The sequence below is a fragment of the Ammospiza caudacuta genome, chromosome 2 (assembly GCF_027887145.1).
Source record: "Ammospiza caudacuta isolate bAmmCau1 chromosome 2, bAmmCau1.pri, whole genome shotgun sequence".
NCBI classification, from domain to species: domain Eukaryota; kingdom Metazoa; phylum Chordata; class Aves; order Passeriformes; family Passerellidae; genus Ammospiza; species Ammospiza caudacuta.
In genome coordinates, this window is record NC_080594.1 from 78,002,299 (window position 1) to 78,023,310 (window position 21,012).

Below are 21,012 nucleotides of genomic sequence, written 5' to 3' on the forward strand. Positions count from 1 at the left end.
AAGGTTTGTTAAGAAGCCTGAGTCTGCACTAATCCTTCAGTATCTACTTTGGACAATCCTTGACAGGGAAAGGATAATTATGAACATAATAATTGGTGTCACTGGCACCCTCCCATGGATTACAATCTGTTGCTCCTCTTCTACACTGTAGGGAAAATTGCTGAAAAACTTGAGTCCATACCTAGGAAGTTACATGTTTTACAACCTGCATCTGTTTTCCTGGTTTCAACACCAAATTATTCTGGCTAAGGTATTTTCAATAAGACTGCAGCAAATATGAGCAGAATTGGAGATTTTGACTGAAAAAGCTAAAAATAAAAAATAATTTAGTAATTCTTTCCAAAATATTAGCTATTCTACTATCTGTATCCAAGAAGAATTTTTAACTTCCTTACATATACTATTTTCAAAGCGAACTCTTCGCTTTTTTCCCTACATAGCATTTTCTTCATATGTGAAAAAGTACACAGAAAAGGAAAACAAATTCTTGAATATAAAAATGTACATGTTTTTTATTTGTTGTGAGAATTTTTTGCCAATTAAGAAAAATTTTTGGAAGTAGATATTACACAATAAAAGTGAGGCAGCAGATAAAATGAGGACTCTTCAAAAAAGAGATGGTGGGACAGAATGTAGTGAAGAAGGTTTTTCTTCCACAGAAAAGAGGAATAGTAGCAGTTTTGAGATCTATTATATTTCACACTCAACTATGAATTAGAGAAACTATCGCTCTGCTCAAGGAAAACCCACGAGATCCAAGGAAGTGCCAAGGCTGAATAAAGTGTGAAGCATAAAACCTACATATTTCTCTGCAGGATAAGCAATCTGGGAAGCAAACACTACCACAGGGATTGCATAAATGTTAATAAGTTATATATTCAAGAAAAAAACCTGGATCTGGATCCAGAATATTTGTGCATGAGTTAGACATAGGAATTTCTATAAAAATCTGAAGCCTTGACAAGTCTTTATAAAACTACATCGAGCAACAGAGTGTAGAATCAAAAGGAATTTAGAGAATTCCCAATTCAGTTTTTTTCCTGCAGACAGGATGCCATATGGCCAATTCCATAATATAACCAACTTCATTTTTAAAGCTGTTAACTTTCCCAATTTTTGCCCTTCCAGCACTGTGTTTGAAAGGCTTTTCTAAAACCTTATTTCTTTTACTATTATAGGTCTCTTTTTATTATCTTACTCCAAGATTTGTTATCATGTTGAGTTGACTGGGTTAATTTAAATGCAAATTATTCAGAAATGCAAGGGCAATAGATAAATTTTATAAAACCATCATCGATTTCATAGTTAATGTGGCATGTTTGAGGTAGGTGATAGGAAGCAGGGTGTCAACTGCTGGTTGGTTGTACACATGGAGAAAGCCCAAGAACTTGATCTGGGCTTAAGTGATGGCGGTTTAAGCTGCCTTTGGTGGCTTAAGCTAAAAATCTCATTTATAAAAAGAATAAATAGGTGAAACAAAAGGTACAGAGAGGAAGTGGCTTCACACATGAACACCTGACACTGCATCAATGGCTCATTACGAGCCAGACCCTTGTACCTATGAGAAAAGCCCCCAAGGCAAGACCTGCATGAACATTTATAGAAATATTCATAGCCCCTCACTTGTGCCTCACAAGTTACACAGCAACTCACAAGGCTGTGGGCATCTGCACATAATCTAGTGGAGTATCGAAAAATCCAATATTCATCCCCTTGTGGATACCACAAGTAGTTGACAGGTGTCCTTGTGAGAGCAACACTCCTACCCCTTCTTTCTAAGAAAACTGAAAGAATGCTCATGGCTAATCACATATTCTATCCATAGATCTGTTGCACAGAATAAATTTCTTGTTTTAGGAACTCAAACAGATGTGTCTATGATGCTGCTCACGCAGTTTTTTTTTCTAGTCCAAATAAAATATTAAACAAAAAGATTCAACACTTACAATGACTTCAGGCCTTAGCTGGATACTATTAGGAGCACTTAGATTATGGTGAGGGGAGGGGAGAGCTGGTCCAAACAAAGCTCTGTCATTGGTGTGAACTTATGATTGAAGTCAAGGTTTCATTTTCCTTTTTGTTTCTCGTGTGGATTTTTATATATTATTCCTTAATTTTAGGCTTGTGCATCTCCAATCAAATTTCATTGCTCTATTTAATTAATACTGGAGTTCATCTGTGGAAAATATTCAATCTTTACATTACTTTTACTTAGTTGCCTCTTATAAGCATTTCACATCTTTACTACCATTCCCACATTTGTCAATAAATATGGAAACTGCATCCTCATTGTCTCTGCTGTGCTCTCAGCAACTGAACAAACCTTTTTATCTTTGTGCACAAGCCTCCCCATTATCTGTGCATTACAATTATGAAAAATGAACTTACAAACAGGTGTCTGCACTTTCAGAAAGCCAAAACAAAACCATAAAGCCCCAGAAACGCTATTCACCAGTATTCTCTAATGAGGATTCACCTTCTCATTTTTAATGGGACAAGAAATGCATACTAAGCTGAAATGTGTGATAAATAGGAAGCAACTAACTTTTTTAATCTGAGAAAAATTCATTATACATTTTAAAGGACAACAAAATCTCTCATATCATCCATAAAAGGTTACTTTTAATTTATTCAGTAGGATGTCATGGTTAATAAAAACAAAATTATTTTTCAATATCCTACAGCTTTGAGATGTGCCTAAAGCCTTTATACAGATATTCACCTGATAATATAAAGTTCATGGTTTATTCATCCACAGCAGCTGTTGTAAACCCTAGGCTGTCATTTATTTTTCTGCTCTAGAAAAAGATTTATAGTCTGATTTAAATGCAACAGATATTTAGCCCTCAGATCTGTTGTAAAAAAAATCACTTCAATACTACTAGATCCAAAAAGAGAGGGGGGAAAATATTGTCATGATAATAAAGAAACAAAGTAAAAATAAATTGACTTTACTCTATTTTTCTTTTAAATACCCCTTCTGAAATCTTCAGTAAAAAGACAAAAGAAGTTTTAAAAACATGTTGAGATATTACCAAAAAGAATTTCTTTTACTTATTATTGCAAAGCACTGATTAATATGTTTAAAGAGGATTTTCTTTGTCCCTCTAAGAAATTGAGAGATTTGCTCAAATGCATGGTGATTTAGAATGGCATTCATCACAAAAACATGAGGATTTCCATATATGAAATATACTTTTCCTGTTTTCATTAAGAATTAAACCTCCATCCCCTTCTCTGATGTCTTTGGAAAAACATCTTAAGGAGTAAAAAGGCAGTGTCTAAGAACCATTTTAAGAGAACAGACTTTGTTAAACCCAGCAGGAAAAACTGAACAGGAGAAAAAAAAAAAGATGCCTTTTCTGAAATAATGAATGTTTGGACATGTCCTATGTTGTAGGTCATAATTTGTAACCAGCGACAGAGGTAATGTGCTATGAGCAGTCATTACAGAACTTATGCCTGCCCATCACTGCATCTGCACAATGCACATGTTATCATTCTTTGGAGTCTTGGCACTATGGTGTTAAAAGACCAGACACACCAATTTAAAAATATTAAATTCTCATATATTTATTAACCAATTTATTGCATTGAGACCTTCTGAGGAACCTTAAGTACATGAAAACGATAACAGGCGCCAAGGATCACCTTTTTACAGGAGTCCTCCTCACAGACTAGCAAACAGGTGGAAACATCAGGGCTTTTACACATCGCTCTCCAAGTGCAAGCCCCCGTCCCAGTGACACCACAACAGGGCCAGTTTCCAACTCCCCAAAGTCCTGCTCTGCCTGGCCACCCACAGACAGTGTCCCAGCCCAGCCCTAAACTGGTCATGTCCCCAAGGAGGGGACCAAAACTCAGAGCTGAGACTGCCCATTGCTCCTCACTGGGGAGTGGGACAGGCCCTGGTTCCTGTCCTGACACCCCACAGGGACACCCCACTGCTCCCAACACCCCTGGAATAAACCAGCATACAAGGTACATGATAGACTGATAATTACTTTGACAGGAGGCAATCTGTATTTTAGATTGCAGATTTTAATTACAGGATTCACAAACCTGCAAACCAGAATTAAGTATGTGCAAAGTCTTTATGTTTGTATTTAAAAAGGGAAAATGCCTAGAAAGTCATCATATCAAAACTTTCCAAAAATTTGCTTTTTGCTAACACAGATATACTACTGTAGCAAAATTACATGAACACTGACAGTAACTGTCAAATTTTGTTTGGGTTTAGGATCAAAAAACATGCATAAAATAATAATGTTTTCACATTAATAACAAAAACTTATGCTTAAATATCCTTTCTGTATCTACTGCATGCTACAAATGTATGCTTTTCATCTATATCCCTAATCAGTTACTCTAAGCCAAACCTCAGATCCATTCACGTGAGTGACTCACCTGTTTCCTCAGGCCAACAGAAAGTTAATGCACACCAAAACTTACTCTTCAGATATGCACAGTCACACTTCCTCATCTTCCTGTGCATTCCTAGAAGTTCTGTGGTTTAATTAATACTCCCTGTCCGAATATGTTTGGCTTCTGTGAAGCAGTAGCTCTATAAACAAAGAAGTTACTAGAAATTTATTAATTTCATTTCATTGATTCATTTTATTCATCTTTATTCAAGAGATAGAAGTTCAATAGGTTGAAAGAATATAATGCTCAAAATTCATCATAATTTCTCACCATGACTCCAAATTGGATGCTTGCCTTTAAACTTTGTAAAGTTATTTAAGGCCTCTAGGTAAACTGACCACTTTGCAAAGACACTAGAGATTCTAATTACATTGCAATATTATGAAATTCAGATCACTATCTTAGGAGTTTGGATACAGACGTACCAGAAAAAGTCATAGAATGCACTCATTAAAAACTGGATTGTGATCTTCCTTTATCAGTTTGAAATAAGAAATATTTTCTATACTATTTTATCAGCCATGAATGCATTAGACACTCTGGTGCCGACTCCTCAGGTCAGCCAATGAAGAAAGTTATGACCATTTTAGTTACAGTACTTTCCTCAGCTAGTTAATAAATATATATTGAACTTGCTGATTAAAACAAGTATGTAACACCATTAGATTCGCTCATTGGCTTCAGTTACTTCACAGTCTTTGACATAAAATTACTTTTCCATCCTCATTTGGATAAATTAAACAGATTGTTTTACAGTCTGCCTAGTGTCTAGAACTTCTTATGCTTCTTTTAGAATCTAGAAGTATTTTCAGTCATCTTCACATGTGCAGCCAGAATATGTTCACCAAAACTAGAGGCAGCTCTTATGACACCTTCCTAATGCTTTTTCTCCAATATCTATTTGCACATTTCTGTTATTTAGAGCACCTGAACAAGAGATCTTTTTGAAGGATTAATTGATAATGTTCACAACCCAAGATAGAACTTTCTGTTTTGCAAATATGATCACCATTCTTAGACTGGATATTAGGAATTACAGGCAACTTTCTACATTGAATCTCCTCTTTAGAAGATTGGATTAGGTAAGCATAATGCTTTCAGCTTCTCTCTAAACCTCTGACTGAAGCCACTAGAGGAGTCACAGGGAACTAGGATATCCTACAGTGGAAATACAAGTATTCATCTAAGCATATGGCAGGAAGTAGTACATTCTTGATGTATAAAAATAGTTCAAATATTATATATAATAAATCATGTTTGTAAGATCACTTTGGCAAAGAGAGTGTTGGGCTACACCCCATGTCTTTAACTTGTCACAGGAGTTTATTTGATAGTTTTCTATTCTTTGTTCTCATGTAAAGAATGAGAGAAGCAACAATCAAATCAACCACACTCTTCAGTAAAAAATATAAGATTCACTTTCTGATTGATTCTACTCTTATCATCTTTCCAAAACAGTTGTGGCCTTAGAGGTTATTCAAGTCTGAAATCAATAAAAAAGCTTAGTGCACATAAGTATTAGTTCTTATCTCCTGCTTTCCAGGTTGATTACATGACAGTATTGCCAAGGCATCTTCTCTAGTGTCTTAATCAGCACATACATACAGCTGATTAAAAAGTGCTATCTTTTTTTGCTATCTTTTTGACTTGGGACCACTGGTCTCATTCTTCCTATTTTTCTAAGTCATTCTGAACTACCCTCTATTGCATACGTGATCTCTCATTTTCTGGTGTGTATAGGCATATATATTTTATATACATTTATATATATTTTATATACATTTCATATCACTTCTCTTCCCGATTTTTTTAATTACCCAGAAATACATTTCAAGATCCTAATTTTGTTTTCATTCCTTTGGAACTACAAATTCACCAATAATTTTAGAGGATGAGAGCAACCAACAAAAAAAACCCCAAATTTTCCAGAATTATCATTTCCTGACTGGAAATGATTAGTAAATGCAAAGGAAAAGAATTTTTAAATTAAGCTAGCCTTTACATATCCATGATGGTTTTTTTCCCTGATACACCAAAGTATTTTTACTGTATTGCATTAAAATTGATGGATCTCTATGTCATGATCTGCTTTAATCAGGACATAATTCTGTTCTTTGGCATCTCTATGTTCTCACATCTTTTCTCTGTGTTCTCTCTGTCTTTTCCAATTTTAAAGACTTTTATTGTTATCAGTAGGCTTTCTACTCTTTGTTGACATTTTTTTCTGTATGAGCACCATTATCAGACTCAGGACAAACTTCTGGTGTCTTCTCAAAGAAGCCACTCTTTTACCAAAACCTTACCAAGAAAATCCAATATACTGCGTAGGAAAAACAGAGAGCTCAACTAGAATGTTAACTTAGGTCCATCATTTAAATGAATAAATTTAGATTGGCTAACATTTGATCAACACAATTATTTTTACATGAAAATTGCACTGATAATAGAATTGACGGTGGCAAAATCAAATATACTGATATTTACTTTTAAAGATACTTACTTATGATAGAAAAAATACATTGTCCTTGCAGAGAAAATCACTTCTCAATAACTTTTATAGAAATACATTATTAGAATCATGATTCTCATACCCTAAAATGAACTATACTTAACAATAATTAAGTTTGTCATAAAAGCTTTTTTAATCTTTCTGGGAAATTTAAAATTCTAATTCCTTGAATCCTTCTTCCACAATTTTCTATGCCAAGGATCAACTCACCACCAACCTCTCTTCCTAGGTGAAGTAAATAGCTCTTTCTAGGGTGAAAACAAAGTATAGCACAAAGGACAATATATTCCAGAGTTGGATCTCAAGAGGAGGAACATTGCATAAAACTACAGCATCTGTGTCCTTTCACATCCCAGCATTCTACAGTACGTGGTATCCTGAAAGGTCCACACATATCCCTTGTGCCACACTTCTGCAAATTCATCGCAGGCCTTCAATTTCATAGTATATCAACTTAATTCTGATAAGCCAAAAGATACTCTCATATAATTTCAAGCACTTTTAACAGATAAAAAGCATCAACACATTAAGAATTGTGTCCTAAGGCTAGAAGGGTTAAAACAAGCTCCAGGACCAAACACTGCATACACAGATATGACAAATCTCTGCTAGACTGTGTTAGCCCTGCAGGGTGGCTTACACTAAACCAGTCACTTCCTGGTAGTGAAATCAGAATTACCTCAAGTCATATTCAAGTTCCTTCTTCCCTTAGGAAATGCAATTATATAAACACTAAATGGCAAAGAAGCCAACCAAGTATTGCCTTCTGTTATTACTACATTGAATCGAGCAACACTGACTTTCACAAAAGTCAAAAAGTACTTGCCATGACTAATGAGCAGGAGGGAGGATACACACTCTTCCAGGTAAGATGCAATAGCAAAATTCTTGATATTAGTAAATTTAATTCCTTTGGACTTTATAAATCAAATTAAACTCCAGATTATAGACATTAAATACATCCTATATAGTCAGTTAAATGCATCTTCAGATTTCAGTCCCTATGTTGATTAGGGACTTTATTTACTTCCTTTCATGTGGGCATTTAGTGCCAGTTTATACAGCCTGAGGAACAAAAGATGCAGAGATATTGCTGGCAGATGCAAAATAGCACCAACAGAAGCATGGATGTTCTGAATATAAGGTAAGGGAACAGTCAGGAGGATCTCCTGAGGCCCATCATAGAGTGTTGGATGCCTGTGTTTGGGTAAGTTAATTAAGTCATTGACTTCCAATGACTACAAGACCTTAGACATATATTTTGAATATAAATGCTTGTGTATAATCTTCTTAATTTGGAGCCAAATCCCACTCTGGGCATCTGCACTCTGAAGTCTCTTTGAAATCCCTCATGCCTGTTCCATCTGCATAAGGATAGGTGCCCAGACTAATTTCAGACATCTAAGGTCTCCAGGACATCCACACAACACTGGCAAATAGAGTACCTGAACTAAGGCAATACAAAGTCTTTTTGGGATGCAGATAAGCAAGGATGAGCAAAATAGCATCACAAACGTTATTGCATCCATTAGCAGAAAAACATCTTACAAAAGTGCCATAGGAACTCTACTATTAACACCTGGCATGGCTGACCTAAGTTTTGGGCAGTTAAATTAAGTTCAGTTAATGAATATAATGCCAGGTGACTGTCACAGATCTATAATTTTATTTTTTTTTATAGCAATGTCACTATGCTAATTGAATTCTAATTCACTAAATTGTAAGCTATATCCCTAAAACTTTTCTTGGTGTTCTATTAATTAAAACTGTTTTTCATTTCCTTTCTGGCATTGTTAAAAATTATTTTGCATACCTTATTTACTCAGCTGCAGGTATCACATTGCTGTAGGTTGAATTTCAGTAACACACGACATTATTTCTATGTGATCTTTATGTACCTCAGAGGGATGCTGTAAATAATAATAAATGTATTTGAATTATTTGGAAAATTTTAAATTGAGACCAATGGAGAAAACTAGAAAAACTTAAGACACAAATGAGAAAAATCATTGGATCATAGAATATCCTGAATTGAAGGGACCCACAAAGATAGTCAAGTCCAGCTTCTGGCCTTGCAAGGGACACCCCAAGAGTAGCATCACGTGCCTGAGAGCATTGTCCAAATGATTCTTAACTCAGACATTCTGGTGCTGTATCCACTTCCCTAGGGAGCCTGTTCCAGTACCTAACCAACCTCTAAGTGAAGAATTTCTTTTAACATCCAACCTAAACCTCCCCTGACACAATTTCAGGCCATTCCCTCAGGTCCTGTCATGGGTCACGACAATGACAAGAGATCAGTGCCTGCCCCTCCACCCTCCCTCATGAGGAAGCTGTGGGCTGCTCTTATCCAGGCTGAACAAAACCACATCAGAGGGAATGGCATTAAGGTGCATCAGGAGAGGTTCTGATTAGACACTGATAAATAATAATTCACTGAAAGTGCAGTTAGGTATCAGAATAAGTTGCCTAGGGAGGTGGTGGAGTCACCAACTCCAAAAGCTCAAGTGTGTGGGTGTGGCACTGGGAGCATCACTTAGGGATGACCATGGTGGTGCTGGGTTGCACCAGAGGATCTTGAAGGTCTCTTTCAACTTTGATGGTTCTGTGATCAGGCATAAGACCAGCATAAATACAGTAGAGTCAATAGGTCCTATTGTAGATAAATAGTCTTGCCCTAAATATTTGTAATAACTGTCCTAGTAGACACCTGTGAAATTAAAAATATTATTTTCATTCCATTAGAATTAAATGCAGAAAAAACATTCTCAGTCAAAATAGAGATCGTCCATAGTATGATTTCCATCAGATTAAGCAGACTGGTTTTAAGAAACTAGTGTAAATTCCATTTGCAACAAAGGCCCATTGTATACCACTTCTGAGTAACAGTGTTACGCTCTTTCCAGGTGCTTATATATTTTACAATACTAAAAAATAGCATAACTTTTCAATACTGGCAAAGAATTATTTTTAAAATTAAAATCTAAGTTACAAAATTTGGACTTCAGCAGTATTTTAATACAAATGGTGAATTGGTGAGAAGATTAACAGGCTAAAATAAGACTGTCAAAATCAACACAAGATAATGAGTGGTGAGGGATTTAAGTATATAACTAGAAAGCCTCAACTCCTTGTGAGGCTTCAGAATATGTAATCCTGTAAGAACAAGGATGAAGTGAGATAACATTGTTACAAAAAATTTAATTTTTTTCCCGACTATTCAAATTACAGGAAGAAATCTTTTTTCTTGTAATCCCTTGTAATCAGGGGAGATCCCATTGCTTTCTACACCTACCTGATAGGAGGTTATAGCCAGGAGGATGCTGGTATCTTCTACCATGCCTGCAGTGAGAGGACTGGAGGAAATGGCCTTAAACTGAGACAGGGGATATTCAGATTTGATATTTGAAAAATATCTTTACTGTTGTGGTGGCCAGGCATTGGAATAGGTTTCCTGGTGAGCTGGTGGAGTCACTATCCCTGGAGGAGTTCAAAAGATGTCTGGACCTGGCATTGGGTTATATAATTTAGTGTGTCAGGGGTTTATGGGTGGACTTGATCTTAAAGGTCTCTTCCAATCTTGATTCCATGATTCTAAGTGAAATTAATAGAAGGAAACGATGGGAAATCTCACTGAAAAAATGAAACCCTCTCATATAACTTGACCTAGTCCTTCTCTCTGTGTACTCAACCTTTACAGAAAGAATAAAGCATCTCATTGCTGTAAAATCTCTGAAGGAAAATCAAAATGCAGCACAATCAAGTCTTGATTATGTAACTGCTTTCATTAAAAATTTCACAGATATTATACTTTATATTTTAAGTGTATATTTTAGAGTAATTTATTATTAAAAAAAAACCAAACAAAAAACACACAATCCCCCCCCCCAAAAAAATACCTAAAAAAGAACCCCGAAAAATACCCCAAAAACCACAAAAAAACCCCAAAACAAAGATAACAACCAGAAAAAAATCCAGTCTTCTTGATTTGAACTTACTCATACTCTCAAAAGGAAATGTGCTTTTCTATAATCATCTTGGAAGACATTCATGTAACGACAAAGTTATTGCTAGAATGTTGTAGCTTGCTCTTCGACAACTTCTTTCCCAGCCATCTTAAAAACAGGTTTCCATGGCTTCCATCTCCCCAAAAATGAAAGCAGAGAGTCAAATAGCATTCAAAGACCACTCTCTCTCAAAAATAATTGCTAGTAATGGAAAATTACTTTGAGTAGTTCTAAACTTCATCCTGTCAATACATCCACAAGTTTTCTCACATTTAAGTTTATATTTATTGCTTTTTTTTCTCTGTAGGCTTAGACAAAATGTCAAGAAAAATCAATGTGACAAAATCAACTTGAACATAAAGATGAACAATTTCCATTGCTGTAAAAAAGTCACGAATACATACATACTTGAGAGCAGATTTTGGCTCACTGGATATAGAAAAAACCCAACATTATGAATTTTCATGGACAATGAAAATAAAGAAGTAGCATTCCTTTTCCATATTCCACTCATTAAGGTGATATTCTAAATTAGAGTGCAAAAACTGTGATGAAATTAGCATTTCCCATTAAATACCTTAAGCAATTCCCTAGGCATCTGTTGCTTCTCTGTGCTTGATACCCAAAGAACCTTAGCATTTTGTCTGAAACAGGGAAGTAATTCTATTATTCAAATGGCCAAGTACTCAGAAGTCAAGAAGTGAAGTCAGTTTATTGTGTCACTGACTCCATATGAGAATGGCTGAAATGGAAGAGTGCATTGGCAGATGTTATTACACAGGATTGATGAGGGAATTCAGAGGAAACAAAAGACCATTCAATTGCATTTAGAAGGCAAGGAGCATAGAACATTGCCCATGAAGCTGGCCAGAATGGCTCAGATAAAAAAGATGTCTGCTATATATTACTTCTGCTGATAAAAGATGAATTCTGGTGTGGCATGGATTTTTATTGCTCCCAGGCACAACACAAATAACATCACTTTAAGATGTGCCTTAATTTCTGCACAACTCTGACATTTCATCTACCTGTTTGAAATATTTAAGTATGGATCTGTTTACAGAGCTTTGGTGTCCTTTTCCACAACATTATTCACCTGCTCTATAATTAACCTTTTGTTTAGCAATAGCAATTAAAATTAAATTAGCATTCTGAACTATATAATATTTCATGCTAAGCCTACAGCTCTTGACTTCATTTTAATTTAACTTTAGGCAAGGTTCTGAAATAGATTTTCCTCCATATCATCCTATTTAAAGAATTATAGGCATCTTTTAACAGGTATCATCTTCATGAACTTAAGCTAACTTTAACATTTGACCTTGCCACTAATATATTACAGGTGCTATGGCTCAGCAGGAAACATCAAATATGTAAGGAATTATACGGATTATTATTTTGATTATATCCTTCATACTGTTATGGTGTTCAATTGATTCTGATTGTTGAAACCTGTTATATAAACTGTTTGGCTTTTATTGCTAAAATCTGTTCTATAAACTGTTTGGCTTTTGTAATATCCTTATAATTTCTTGTTGTTCTTTATTTTTACTTATACCCTTCTTGAAACTTACCTTTTCCACAGAACTCTTTGTACATCTGTTAAAAACTCTCCCATAACAGTCCAGCACATTTATCTGCTGAAAATTCTTTCTGCTGCATTAGATAACAGTTCTTACCTATTACAGAAGTCTTTAGCTCAAATTTATTTCATTTTATATCACCTCAGCTGATTCACAGCTTCTTCCTGCCAAAGTCATTTGTTTCTATTCACATTTTTCCCATTCTACTGTTGTGAATGTAATATCTGATTTGAATGAGCCCATTAATCCATTCTCAACTTCTTACAATATTAATTTATATTCCATCCACAGGCGGATACTGTAATCCCTTCAAGCATTGTTCTGGCTGTCATAGAGCAGGAAACAAAGAAGTACATTGGTTTCCTGCTAATTCCTAGATATGTATTCCCAAAATGAGACTTTCTTCTGTTGTGCAATAATGTTGTTGGCCTTTCACTTCAAGCCTATCCAAGTCATCCCTCAGTTAGTTATTTTATTCTTCTTGCAATTATAAATTACTTATATTTCAGCTTCTTGATCAGTTAAACCTTCATTAGGAGAACCTTAGATGAGACCTCAACTACTGACATGAAGTTGGAAATCAACTGACTAAATAGTAAGAAATACATTTTGAGAAGGTGGTCCATGTTGGAAATCTGGAATAGGTTAGATGACTCATTTCCTGTTTCTCCCATTCAATACAAACACATGTCACCTGAATTACTTGAAAGAATTCTGCTTTGGCTCCTTCCACAGTAGTATTTACCTGCTAGAAACCTCCCCACTGTGTGATAGGTGGACCACTGCCAGCTGTGAAGCACCCACACAGCTGCTGGCTGTCTTCTCCCCAAAAATCCAGTGGGCTGGGAGAGGGGTAGGAACCTACCTGTTCTGCAGTAGTCAACACCTATGTGTTTACAACACTTTTAGTCAGAAATCCAAAACACGGCACCACACTGACTGCTCAAAAAAACTACAAATGAAACAAAACAAAGCAACCCCCACCCCCCCCAAAAAAACCCCAACAAAAACAAAAGCAAAACCCAATTCTTGGCTTTTACCTCCAGTCACAGTGGTAGAACTGTAAAGAGAGGAAAGGGAAACGTTGCACTATGAACTGAATTTCTGCATCTGGGAAGAAAAGAAATTATAGCATTTGTCTTATCTATTTCATGTTTTATGCCCTCTTCCACACAGATCACCTTTGCTTGTGCATTTCCTGCTAGTAGTAAAAACTGATTTTAAACAGATTAGCTAATTTTCTCATTTCCTCTACCCTTCTTTCCACCAAACACAACAAAGGCAGGAATAACCAGTCAGTTGCCATACTGAGAGCCAAGCAAGTCTTTATCACTTCAAATATAAACAGTCAGTATAAACTTCTTTTTAACAGAGCATATTTTCCATATAAAAAGAGCTATAAACCACGTACAATTTTATAATTCAGTTATAAATCTTAGAAATTAGAGGAAGACATAGATGACTACAGATTAAATTTTTTGTGCATGTGCTTTCTTTCTCATTCTCTACTATGTACAGTCCTATCAAGGTGTTAACTGAAGTATCTCAGCGTCAGAAAAAAAATCCACGGCACTCCAAAATTATATTGTTTTCTACATTTTATTTTAGAACAAATATAGCTTGATTTGAGGGTAGTAGTGTTAATTGCATGAAACCAAACTGAGCTCTATAATTCCCTTTTCTAGTTCTTCAAATCCTTAGTGGTCCTCATGACCAGCCTAAACAAACAAAATAAAACAAAACAAAACAAAACAAAAATTTTTTAAAAAATTAAAAATAAAACAAACAAGCAAAAAAAATGCTTTTCCAGAAGTTTTTCCATCTCTCTGCAAAAATTTTCCATCTATCTACTTTGGTTCTAAGTTACCCCTTTTTTTTTTTTAAATCATTTCACTGTCTATATTACTGCATGCCTTATTTTTAGACATTTAACAGTCTAGTGCAGTGTAATTTGTTCTGATACATCCAGAATTAAAAAAAAAAAAAAAAAAAGTTAATTCGTTAAGAAAGGAAAAAACCCTGCATGCAGTAGGAATGGAACTTACCTGCCTTATACTCAAGTTATTCACTCCTTCTAATCACTGGGAAGAGGTAGATATGTTCAAAGAATAATTCACCTGTCCTATCTCAGCTTTTTTTCACCCCCAAGGATGACAGTTTCTCTCTTTTGAATATAAGGGTAGACTGGAATGACTGAATAACTTTTAGTTAATCAGAATAGAGAACTCTTGGGCTTAAGAGTACACCTTGCAGTATGCTCCATCTGTTCTCAGAATTCATATCCATTAGAACAAAACTGAAATTGATATCTCAATTCCTTCTTCTAAAGTGTGACTAAGAGTTTCTTATAAACTCTTCAGGAGCATAGAAGATTTTAATTCCATGCCTTATTCTTTCCCCTTCATTTATTTATTTTGATGTTTGTTTATTTATTTATCACAGAAATATACATATGTAGTGATCTTTGAGAAAATACATAATCTACCATAAAAACAAGGACTTGAACCTGGAAATTACACTCCAATTACTTAATGAAAAGTAAAATAATCTTGTCAATATTAATCTGAATTGATTTATGAAAAAATCTAATAATGTTATGATGTAACAGGGTGCTCTATTGGATAAGGTAGGTTCAACCAACCGTACTCCAACCAGGAAACTGGAGTCCAGATTCTGGAATTGTAAGTCCAAGTATTTTTTAGCTGAGGCACATTTTGTTCCAAACAGACCACTAGTCCAGAAGAAAGCGCAAATCTGAATGTGAAAAAGACTGTGTTGGATGCTTTTGTAGTCATTCCCATTGCTTGAGTCTCCACTTGGCTCTTTTCACTGTCTCATCAAAAGCCTGTTTTATTTGCATCTGGGAATGCAGGGCAGATCTGAGTTGGCAGATAAGGCATGCAAAGGAGCAGGCTGTAGATTTTACAGTAGAAGCAGACCTATTATACTGCACTAGATGTAAAATGTTTTTGGCACACTAAGATTCTCATATCAAAAATCTCTCTGTTTTGCACCAATAAATGTTTACATGGTCAGTCAGCAGTTTACAGGCTTGATATGAAGGTATCAGCAGTTTTGGATTAGGAAAATATGTAGAGATAGTCAGACAGTTAAATCTCATGCAAGTCCTCATATGGACCCAGAGAGCAGATATTTTTAATATTTAACACACAGAGGCAATTTGCTTTTGTCTGCATTCACTAGCAATTTATCCATTTCCATCTAAAATACTCCTCAGAAAGTCAGATTCCTTTTGAAGACAAGCACAATAACCATTCTGCCAAACGTGGATTGACAGCCAAGCTGGCCAGGATCAGTTTCTGAGCAGTCTTTCTAAACAAACAAACAAACAAACAAACAAAAACCACTTAAAGAAACCAATCCAGTTCTTGATTCAGCACTAAGACAGTATTAGAAATCTTCCTCTCCCTCAGACAGACCATTACTTTCTAGACAGCACAGGATTTACACATATGTCACTGAAATTTATACCTCATGCTATGCCTTTTGGTTAATCAATTCATCAATGCATATTGGATGTCACCCTTAAGCCGAAGTGATGACTCCAGATATACCATTAATTACTATTTAGAATTCTACAGCGGTCCTGTAGCTCCAGTGACTAGATGAAGTAATCCATTATTTACATTAGGATGACAAATTAAAGTTAGTCTAGGATACCAAGAGATTTAAAGACCAGGAGGACAAAACCCTATCGTCCAGTTCTTCAAATTTACCTGAGCAACAGTGTAGAGAGGGAATTTCTTTACTATTTTTAAGACTAATTATATAAAATAGCTAATTAGAACAGCTGATTGTAGATATACTGTGGATTGTAGAAATACTTGATTGTAGAAATACTAGAGTTTAAAACAGCACTTCATAATAACTATCTGATGTACAAGCTAAGAAACATTATGGAAAAGAAACTCAGCTTTTCAGCTGCTGGTAAGGAAACTTCCCACTCTGACCATTCAGGGGCTCCCCACCAGTCACACTCCCCAGGGCCAGACTTCACAGCTGGGACTGAAGCCCCTTCCCAGCAGGCAGCTCCAGTGACCTGATGGGAGCCCAGCTTGGCTCCCTGCTCACCCCACTCACACAGTCAGACCAGCTTTCCGTGTTGTCTCAGATGTCTCATTCCATTTATTCCTGGCACAAAACCACAGACACCGCCCAAGCTGGTGGCTCCAAGGAGGAACCTTGAACAAAGGATCCCCTGGTGGTCTTTTATCCCCTCCAAGTCCAAGCACACACAATTCTCATTCATCTTCCCGAGTTTTTGGCTCCTGCTGTGTCTCTCAGTGTCCATTCTCCTGGCTGGCAGCACCCATCTTCATGCCCTTTGTTATCCCAAAATTTGGCAGCTCCCAGCCTCTTTTTTGGGGTTCCCACTGAGAGCTTAAGCCACATTTCAAAATGCATCTCAATCTGCATCCTGCAAGCCCAACTACCTGCACCAGGGTTATTCCTCAGCAGTGTGTCAGTCATCATGGTACACTGATGGCAGTACAGATAACTCTGTATAGATTCACAGATTTATACCAGCTAAGATTTTTAATTTCTTTTTTTCTGCCTTCAGTTGTGTTGTGTTGGTGGTTTGGATAGATTTGAGGTTACTGCCTACTTCAGCCTTGTTTACCTTCTGAAGATGAGCTGCACAGTACAATGAAATTATGCTGATAGAAAAGTGACATCAGAAAGCCTTTGGGGAAATTTCTTTGTCCTGTCACCCAGGTTTAATTAGGCAAAACTAGAAGATGAGGAAAAAAGCGTAGCTGATATTGATTGCCATTTATGTGTTTCTAAAGACTCTAATTCCCTGTGACTTGCTACAGAAAATATAAGTCATACTTGATTATAAATCAATTTTAAGACAGCATTTTATTTTTTCAATGTAATTAAGTGAATAATGAAAAAAAATCAATCACTTCCAGAGTAAAAATGCTTTTGCAGCTCTCTCAGGCTCTTTTTGTTTTGCAGTATATGTTACCATTTCATCATTTTTGTTTGTTTGTTTTATGATTTAGGTACTACACACAGTATATACAGAAATAAGTGACTAGTTTTCTTTTTCACTCATGTGGAAAAAAGAGACTCTAAGAAATTTGTTTCAGTTCAAAACATTTGAATATTTGGTTTCATGTAACAGCTTGATTAAATTCAACCATTAGCGTTGACATTCAGGGTAGATAATTTTTTGTAACTACAGCTATACACAAAAAGAATTTTAAAAATCCTTGTACAGTGATGGTCTCTGAAATGACTATGCTATTCAGGGGAAAGATCATAAAAGTACCTTTGATTCTCTGATTAATTTTAGTAGTAATGAAAAATTCAGTTGAATTTTAAAATTTGATAGGAAAAAAATACAGATAGCAAAGGAAAAAAATGCTACTGTAAATTAATATTACATGTGGATCTATTGAACTTTGTACAGCTCTTGTCCTGCTGTTTCAAAATGGATGTAATTAAATCAATCTTCAGAGAGGAGAAAAAGTACCATCAACAAGGATCTGAAGGAACTTGGAACTAAGAATCTACAGACTGGAAGAGTAAAAAGCAGAACACAAGACAGAAAGAGAGAAAGAGGGAATGAGAGAAAGAGAGAGAGAAAGAGAGAGAGAAAGAGAGAGAGAGAAAGAGAGATGATGTTGAAGTTGGTAGTCATGAACATCACAAAGATGAACAGTGAATGATGAACGTCTCTTCACTTTTCAAAAACCAGAGATACATTTCACCTGGCTTTTCTACATCATGGTCTCATGCAGAAGAGGAAAAAACAAATCCAAGGTAAGTGGACGTAATTTATAACTTTTACACTCTAGTCAGCATTAAATTTCACTATGGTGCCACTGGCCTAGTAAACAATGAAAATTTTTCATATGTGGAAACTATGCTTCTTGAGCTCATCCAAAAATCTCTGAAAGTGACCTCTTTTTAGGAGCCTATGGAATGCAATCAGAGATTTCAGAAAGTGCAGGGAATATGAAGATCTCATATATTAGGATTAAATTTTAGTAACAACTCTGCAAGATCTTTCTTCTTTACAGGCTCTTCCTCCATTCGAAAAGGAAATCACATTGTTCTCTTTCTGTCTAACACTCTGAACATAAAAAAATTTCATATTACATGCTGTGACATAAGGTGCCAGAAAGCTGGGACATACTGGAGGAATATAGTATGGGAAGGACCCTGGAAGAGTAAATTCTGGAAGAAAGATCATAGTATTTTAAGTATTTTGCCTGCAAAAGCTATTTTTCTTTTTACTGTTCCCTTATAAGCAGTGCTAAGTGTCATGATTATGGTTCCCAGCTCAGTCTTCCATGCTTCTGAGCCAGATGGTGAAAGAATTCAGGTTACTTACATCACAATAGTGTAGCAGTTTTATTTTCCAATACTAAAATAGCATTTCAAGAATATGATATGTTTCGTGTTATATGAATTGTAGAAGAGCTGAGGCCTTTTAACAACTACTTTATTTCATTTAGGTATTTTCAATGTAGAAGAATTAATGAAATAAAACTAGCTCATTGAAGTCATTAAAGTGAATGGTTTCTGCCATAAGCTATAGTAGTTACTGGATAGATAATGCAGTAACAGCCATTCCCATGGTTTCAAAACAGCAAGTGCAACATTTTGCAGAAGGGCTCTATTACAGGAACTCTCTTATCACATTCAAACACTTGGGGCTTTTACTTGCCAGAGTAAATTGTCTGCACTGTGTACCCCATGGACTTTGCATATAAATTTTTTAAAAGCCAAATGGACATTTAATATAATTTTGTTAAACAACATACCCTGTTCAGTTTTCAACATAACTTTTTTTAATTCTTATGAGGATCAGTTCTTGTAGCTAAGCGAGATATTAGTATTTTTACTTAGATATTTCCTTCATTATCTTGCAACCTTTCCTAAAGACACTGAATTGTTATGAATTGTAGGTAAAAGCATATAAAATAATTTACAAAATGTGGTGCATCAACCTTATTAAAAATGACACCTGTATGCTCACAAGAGTTTGCCCTTTTTTGTCACTATGCTATCTAGCAAATAATTTCTGTTCCTTTTAAAACGTATGTGCACTTAGTAGCTTTGCAGTCAGATAATACTGGGTGGAAATTTGCTAAACTAGGTCGCCATGTTGTAAGCTTTCCTTGCAAATTTTGCTGGTACTAGTCCACTCAGAGTGGCAGCCCCAGAGGCTTGTTGTGTGTTCAGATTTCAGGCTGTCCTCTCTATTTAAAAAGGAAAGCAAATCAGAGAATTTTAAGATTAATATAACCAAGAATTCCTACACATTTATTTTTCAAAAGCATTAAAATCACTAAGAACATTCAGAGACACCAAAAAGCATATTCCAGACAAATCTACCAGGAAGCTCTTTTATATTAATCAGTATCTTACTTAATGACAGACCCACAGCATTAGTAGTTTTATATTAAAACATTATCCAAATTCTTAACACACCCTTGAGGTGCTGAACAAGTTATTCTGTTACAGCCCAAAATTAATTTTTCTTCAGGTACCCATAGGCAATGCAGAGTTAAGCAAGAAGCAGTGAATTGCAAATACTGCTGAAATACCCATTTTGCAGATTTAAAGATAATTTATGGTTTAAATTAATTTGAAAAGATTCAGAAGCAATTTCTGAAACACATATGAAGGAATTCACTTAAATCTAGATTCAACACTTAAGTGCTAGCATATGGCTTAACAATTTGTGTGACATATACAAGTGCTGACTGCCTGAGAAAAAGCCATTTTTTATTCTTCACTCATTAATTTCAAACAGCTTGAATTCCTCAGCAGAAGGGGGACAATAATAATATATTTTTTTACATATGTCATTAGGAAAAGACAGTCCAGAAATAACATTGGTGTGTCACTTCATGACAATGGCCACCTCACAAACAAGACAGAAAAGGCAGAGAAGTGCAATGCCTTCTTCATTTTGTTCTTCAACACTTATGAAGGACTGAAGGGGTCTCAGTGCCCTGAGCTGACGGACCAGAATGATAAACTCCCAATGGAGCCTGAAGTTGTGCAGGAACTGCCCCTCAAGCTGGATTCCTATAAGTTAAGGGTCCTGATAGGATTCATGCAAGAGTATACCCAAAGAGCTGGCTGATGTCACTTTTATGCATCTCTGTGATTTCTGAACAGTCTTGGGAATCTGAAGAGGTTCCAGTTTACTAGAAGCTGGCTAATATTGTCTCAGTTTTCAAGAATGGCAAGAAGGATGACACTGGAAACTACAGGCCTGTCAGTTTCACTTCAGTGGCAGGTAAAATTATAGAGATGATTATTCTGAGTTATTGAAAAACACCTGAAAAAACAACAGAGTCATCAAAGCATCTTCATAGTGGGAAAATCCTGCTTGTTAATTGAGTTTAATTTCCTTTCACAACAAAGCAACCCACCTAGCTGATCAAGAGAAACCATTTGATGTAATCTTTTTGGATTTCAGTAAAACTTCTGTTGCTCT